The 7,279-nt window shown below is 40.2% G+C and overlaps 1 protein-coding gene and 1 long non-coding RNA gene across 2 annotated transcripts in view; both read right to left on the bottom strand.

Annotated features, from left to right (window-relative positions):
* The window catches only part of kcnj3a (potassium inwardly rectifying channel subfamily J member 3a), a 55,791-nt gene that overhangs the window by 31,107 nt on the left and 17,405 nt on the right, over positions 1-7,279 (bottom strand). The window lies entirely within an intron of this gene.
* Positions 1,451-6,079, bottom strand: LOC107566750 (uncharacterized). Its single transcript, XR_001606547.1, has 3 exons — positions 6,069-6,079; positions 1,820-1,822; positions 1,451-1,526 (listed from the first exon to the last, which is right to left on the bottom strand). It is a non-coding gene; the product is annotated as an uncharacterized lncRNA (long non-coding RNA).

The following is a 7,279-nucleotide window of genomic DNA, read 5'->3' on the forward strand; positions in this document are numbered from 1 at the left end:
GGGATTTGTTGTGTGCAGTGCCTTTTTTTTTTTTTTTTTTTTGAGTTTCTGCTAGTGATTCCTTTTTAAAAAAATTTTTTTTAATTGAAGATATAACATTCACAGGGGATACATTCATAGCAATAAATTACATACACAACCAGAATACAAAACAATAAATATATAAAGAATAATAAAATGAAAGATAAACAGAACAAAAACAAATAAATAAAAAGTTAAACATCTTTTCTTTTTTTAAATAAATAAATCATATATTATTAGCCTAAATAATCTGATTATTACACGAGTAACGGTGAAACGTTATATAAGATGGCTAACTTAATTATTTAAGGAAGGAAGGAAGACCTGAAGCAGGAGGAGAATGTGCACAAAGAAGAAGAGGACCAAACTTATCAAATGACATTCGTGCAACACTAGTGGACCATGTTGTGAACCACGGATTGACGCTGAGGGAGGCTGAACTCAGAGTTCAGCCAAATCTTAGCAGATATACAGTGGCATTCAACATTCAAGACGGTTCTTCCCGCGTTGTCTTGCTAATGAGGATATTGCTTGTGATGTTGATGAAATTCTCTGGGCAGATCCATATTACACGAGTAACGGTGAAACGTTATATAAGATGGCTAACTTAATTATTTAAGGAAGGAAGGAAGACCTGAAGCAGGAGGAGAATGTGCACAAAGAAGAAGAGGACCAAACTTATCAAATGACATTCGTGCAACACTAGTGGACCATGTTGTGAACCACGGATTGACGCTGAGGGAGGCTGAACTCAGAGTTCAGCCAAATCTTAGCAGATATACAGTGGCATTCAACATTCAAGACGGTTCTTCCCGCGTTGTCTTGCTAATGAGGATATTGCTTGTGATGTTGATGAAATTCTCTGGGCAGATCCAGCTAGGCGAAGAGATAATGTATAGTATGTTTTCTGTAGTATTTTCTGTACAATATTGTCAGTTTTTTCAGATTATTTTTTATGGTTGTTGTTGTTGTTATTTACTGTAATTGTAACCTGTACTGGATACAGTATTTTACGTTTGTATGTTGTTTGCTGAGCTAACAGTGTTATGCACACTACTGTAGTAGCATGACAACTGGGACATGTTTTGTTGTGATTCTCCATGTTGACTGATTTGGGTATATGGAGAGAAATCAATTATATTTTCGTCAGTCTGCAGCATTGGTCTTGTGTAGTGTTTGGTGAACTATTGTATAGTTGCACTTTCTCTGTGTACTTCATTTACAGTACTCTAATCACTGAGAATTAGACTTGCTAAAAGTGTTTTAGGTTAGCAACAGCAGGGTGTAACTGGTTCAAAAAGATTAAAGTCATATGAAATGTGTGTGTTTCGTATGGTAAGAAAATATTGTTTTTATAAAGTTGTGTATAGTTTTGACAAAAGTGTTCCATTTTGCAAATGATCTGAAGTCGTGTGCTACTTTGGTGTAGGGTATTGTTAATTGTGTGTAGTGTTTTGACAAACCGGGCCCTGTTTTCAAAATTGTGCTTAAGCAATCGTAAAAAACTTGAATAAATGCATTACTAGAAAAAAATTGCAGTGCTTCATTTTGCAGGAAAGATGAACTGTTTGGTTTGTTGGAACTTTGTGTTTGGATGGTGTTGTCACAGTTATGGAGTTTTGTTTGTGTTCCTGTTCTCCTGCCTTAGTCTTCCTTTGACCTAGTTTTCCTGAGTTGCCCTGATTGCTTAATTTGGTTCCACCTGTGTTTATTAATTATCTCCTAGTACTTAAGTCCTGTGTTCTCCCCTGGTCCTTTGTCTGCTATTGTTTGTGTCTACGTGTTGTGCTACCCAAACCTGCTCCTGGATTCTTCCTGTTTCTAGTGTGGATGTGTTATTAAAAGACTGTGATTTGGCTTTCTCCTTCATCGTGCGCTTTAATTATCACATTCCGTGACAGGTGTTAATTGTTTTGAGAACAGGTACATTGCATTGGAGAACAGTATCAAATTGATTGAGAAAAACTGTAATAATCTGAAGGCATGCACTGAAGACATTCCTTTTTTTTAGATTATTTTTATAAATTTTTTTATTTTATTTTTTGCAACAAGAAAAAAAAGCTTAAACACGTTTTTGCAAGTGAATATGCAATTTGGGATATTGGTCACACTTTAGTTTCGGGACCAGTTCTCACCTTTAACATTATTAACTGTAATTCTTGCCTCAAACTCATGATTATTGCTTACTAATAGTTAGTAAGGTAGTTGTGAAGTTTAGATATTGGGTAGGATTTAGGGATCTAAAATATGGTCATGCAGAATAAAGCATAAATATGTGCTTTATAAGTACCAATAAACAGTCAATATGCTAGTGATATGCATGCTATTTTTAGTTAACTAGTTAATAGTTAGAATTGATCCCTAAACCAAACTGTTCCCTATTGATACTTCACTCATACTGTGTCTGCTAAAGACGCTATGGGAAAAGCCTTTTTTAACCATGCAGGGAAACAGCACGGCCATTGGTTCGTGCAGTGTATAAAAAAAAACGAACCAATGCCTCGGCAGCAGAGCTTTGCTAAAACATCAGAGATTAATGTTTTAAAAATAAAATTTTGAATATAGAAATATTAAATGATTTAAATTACTGAAAAGATACTTTAAAAATGAAACAAACTGCCAGCAGGTGGCGGCAAGTCACTGATTTTTATCACTGAATCATTCATTCAATAGATTCATTCGAACGGCTGGTTCATTCAGGAATTAATCAAGTGACTGTCTTTATGAATGGGTAATCATGAATCACTGACTCACTAGAAAATGTAAAATTTTAAAATTCATTTAAAAACCCCCGTGCATTCATAAACGAAACACACTGTTTGAATGGAGATGCGCTGTGTCTTTGTTTCAAACTATTTTCGACGACGAAATAGAGCAAAATCAGACAATAGTGTTATAGTGAGACAATGTAAGTCACTTAATATTAACTTCTTGTTTATTGAATTGTATTGTATTAAATCAGTATCACATTTACAAACTCCCTTAAAAAAAATCAAGCTGTCACTCATCTTAGTTCATCTCGATCTCACATTTATAATCAACGAAGCTCTCTACACTGCGCAATGAATCTCTTATTTACACCCTGTCTACACTTTACTTATGAAAGGATTCGTGAGATATGTCTGTGATAAATTACTCAATGCTGCAAAAACACGTAGAAAGCTTTGAAGCTCCCCTGAGTACAATCACAAGTATGATGATGATTGGGTCAGTCGCACTGGTGCTCCTAAAAAAAATTTCAAATTCGCACGCAGTAGTTTTCAGTCGCAAATGCTTTCACATCAACTGCTTGGAAATGCTAGCAGTGTGTCAAGCCTGTCAGTTCTTCCTCCCAGTCCTAAAGGGACACCATGTGCTAATCCGATCGGATAACATGTCGGTGGTGTCCTACGTAAATCGCCAAGGAGGCCTCTCCTCGAAGTGCCTCTTCACTCTGGTAGAGCACATTCTGGAATGGGCTCAACTCAACCTGCGCTCGCTGAGAGCTGTGCATATTGCACAAACTGAATCAAGGAGCAGACATGTTATCAAGGAGCAATGTTCCCTCAGAGGAGTGGACGCTCCATCCACAGATGGTTCAGAGAATCTGGAAGATCTTCGGCGAGGCCGAGGTAGACCTCTTCGCCTCAGAAGACAACTCTCACTGCCCAATTTATTATTCAAAGACCAGGGACGCGTTGGCCCACGATTGGCCCAACCTCCTTCTTTATGCATTTCCCCCAATCGCCCTGATCCCACAGGTAATCAGGCTAATCAGGGAACAGAGACACAAGGTTCTCCTGGTGGCCCCTCTCTGGAAGAACCAACTGTGGCTATCAGAGCTGACTCAGCTGTTGGTAGCAGCCCCTTGGCCCATTCCATTGAGACTAGATCTCCTCTCTCAAGCGGACGGGACAATATGGCACCTTCGGCCCGATTTGTGGGTCCTTCACGGGAACCTTCAAGCCTCCCAGAGCGAGTTTTAAACATGATTTCGGAGGCTAGAGCCCCATCTACGAGATGCCTCTATGCCCTTAAGTGGTCTATTTTCTCCGCTTGGTTCCTAAACCGCGGCGAAGATCATTCTACCTCCATTCTATCAGTGGTGTTGTCATTACTGCAAGAGCTCCTGGATAAGGGATGCTCCCCATCCACTCTCAAGGTTTATGTAGTGGCTATAGTGGCCTCTCATGGCCCTATTGTGGGCCAATCGGTGGGCAGGAACAGTGTGGTTGTCCGCTTCTTGAGGGGCACCAGGAGGCTGAATCCGCCTCATCCCCTCACTGTCCCTTCATGGGATCTGCCCACTGTGCTAAGGGCCCTGAAGGGCCCCCCTTTTGAGCAGCTACAATCTACCAACCTTCGATCACTGTCACTGAAGACTGCTCTGCTTCTGGCACTAGCATTGGTAAAGCGAATAAGGAGAACTTCAGACGCTTTCCATTAGCCCTGCCTGCCTGGAATTTGGGCCTAATGACTCTGTCATCCTGAAACCAAGGCATGGTTACGTACCCAAGGTGCTCTCCACTCCATTCAGAGCACAGGTCATTGCGCTCTCTGCGCTTCCTCTCTCTGAAGTGGACAGAGAGTTATCCCTGCTCTGTCCCGTCAGAGCTCTAAGAATTTACATTAAGCCATCCGCCCCCTTCAGACGGTCGGAACAACTCTTCGTTAGCTTCGGTTATCCAAAAGGTGTCCAAAGGGCATCCGGTCACGAAGCAAAGACTCTCTAGCTGGATAGTAGACAAAATCACGCTAGCGTAATCTTCCTTGGGCCTACAATGTCCCATCGGAATACAGGCCCTTTCCACCAGAGGCATCGCCTCGTCTTGGGCATGGTCTAGCAGTGTGTCCATTGCGGACATTTGTGAGGCGGCCGGCTGGGTCTTGCCGTCCATATTTGCTAGGTTTTATAACCTGGAAGTCCCGGCCTTGCAGACCAGGGTCCTTTCTGCTTGAAGAGACACGCGCTGCGTTACGCAAACAAGTCTGACAGAGAGCCCTTGACCGTATCACGCTCAAGCTCTCTGGTATTAGTTTACTTGTCAGCTCTCGACCCCTGGGGTGCCGAAGTTGCATGAGTACTTTGGAACGATTTACCAGGCCGGGTGTGACCTCGGGGAGTTCAGCCCGTTTTAGACTTGGGTTATTGTTAACTTCCCTATGGGCATTGCTTGCTTATGGAAGTTATAATACTTATATAGTCGTTCCTCTACCTTAGCACGGCGTGAATGTACTGTGTTCCCATAGCATCTTTAGCAGACGATCCTATCGATACTTGCTCGGTTACTAACGTAACCTCGGTTCCCTGAGATACGGGAATGAGTACTGCGTTGCTAGCCATGCTATGTAGCTGCACGACTCAGTCGTCGCTTCAGTCGAAGTAACCTGAGAATCCTGTGGCGAACGCCTGCTTATATAGCCAGATGACCCTGCCCATTCTGGCAGGCTCCTTTGTCGCCATAGTTTGTTGTCGTTTGTAATTTGTTATTTTGTTTTCAGAATTGTGATTTGCTTTGCACTTCTCGGCCACCGTACTATTGACTATAAGCAACTTTGCAACTACATGACAATTAACTCTCATTTAGAGTATTAGTAGAATTAGATTAAGGTTAGGCTTGGTAAAATAAGTTGACATACTTGCAAAGTTGCTTATAGTCAGTTGGATGTCTGTTGGGGAACCATCAAAATAAAGTGTCAGCAGATATTTATCAGACATACTACTAATACTCCAATGACTGCTAGTTGACATGTAGTTGCAAGGTTACTTATCAACAGTTGTCTAAAAGGTACCATCAAAATAACCATACTAATATTACAATAAAAATAGTTCAAATCAAATGTGAACACATTCATCTGATCTGATATCTGATTTTACACCTGTTTGAGAAAATAATAATAATTATTATTATTAAGTGGTCTTTGTCTGCTTTAAGTAAAGTGAAGTTACGTTAGTTAATGCAGACAAAGACCACTTATAAATAATAAGACCACATTATAAAGCCTTTTGGATGTTTTCATGAAGACTTTGTATTTGCCATTTTACAGTAGAAACTAAACAGATGTACTAAGTTATCTTGCAGATCTTAAACAATGGCAAGTTATTAGACTTATAATACATTATAAATAGGGTTGGCTATCGTTTGGGTTTTTTTCTATACCGGTGCCAAATAGATACTTTTAAAACAGTTCCGGTGCCTAAACGGTGCCTGAACCGATACTTATTAAAAACAAATATAAAAATAAACAAAAATTCCCCAAAAAATGATGGATTGGCCATTAGCACTATAAACACACAATGTCAGTTTCATTCATACTGGACGCCAGAGGGCGCCCTCACACAGAAAATCCACATATCCAGTCATAGAAGTAGCGGAACTCATGACCCTCCAGGAAAATCCCTAATATGGACAAAGGCATTGCTATTATAGCTGTAACTGAGTAAACAGAATATATAAACATTTTGAATGATAAAACAAAGACAATAAACACTCAACTGTGACAATATAGTTTATCTGTGTTATTCAAGCCATCTCTGGTATTTTCATAATAATTTAACATATTTATAATCCATTGCTAATCGATGTATTCTTTTTAAAGTAGCCTATGGAAGAAATGTTCTGCCTCACTCTGTGACAAGAAACCTCATCAGATCACACAAGGAAGCATTTGACTGGTGTTGTGGAGTAAAAAGGTTATAATGTTCTCTTTTGTTTGACAACAAGTTTAGAAATGTGACTGCAAGGGAAGTTTAGCTTTAGGCATTTTAATTTAAGCATGTTTAGCTTAGTTAACGGAAGGCTACCTGCTGCCATCAGAGCAAGTGTAATAACTGCATTCACGCGCTCGGATGCTCTCATTTCCTGAGTTGTGCTTTTAAGTCGGAATGTGAAAACAACATGGACACTCGTGTTACTACAAAGATTTGTTGGATTTGTATTATTAGAGCTTTCTGACTTGAGTTCACGTGCATTTTCTCAGTCGGAAACTTATTTTTCACGTGCGGTGCTGGCGATGATGCTTCTTATGTCCGTTTCGGAGAACCAGAGGACAAATATTTCGATCGATCGCTCAGGCATGGCACCGAAATTAAGCACTGAAATCTGTGTTCTGATTTGGTTCTAGTAGATACCGGTTACATAGGTTCTGTAACGTGGGAGGCGTGACAACGGAGTTGAGGATCCAAATGCAGCTTTTATTCACAAGAGTGGTCAAAACAGGCAGGGTCAAACACCAGCAAACAGGTACAATCCAGGGCGAGGCAAAAGAGCAATCCAAT

Source organism: Sinocyclocheilus grahami, unplaced genomic scaffold (assembly GCF_001515645.1).
Source record: "Sinocyclocheilus grahami isolate Dianchi unplaced genomic scaffold, SAMN03320097.WGS_v1.1 scaffold1098.1, whole genome shotgun sequence".
NCBI lineage: Eukaryota > Metazoa > Chordata > Actinopteri > Cypriniformes > Cyprinidae > Sinocyclocheilus > Sinocyclocheilus grahami.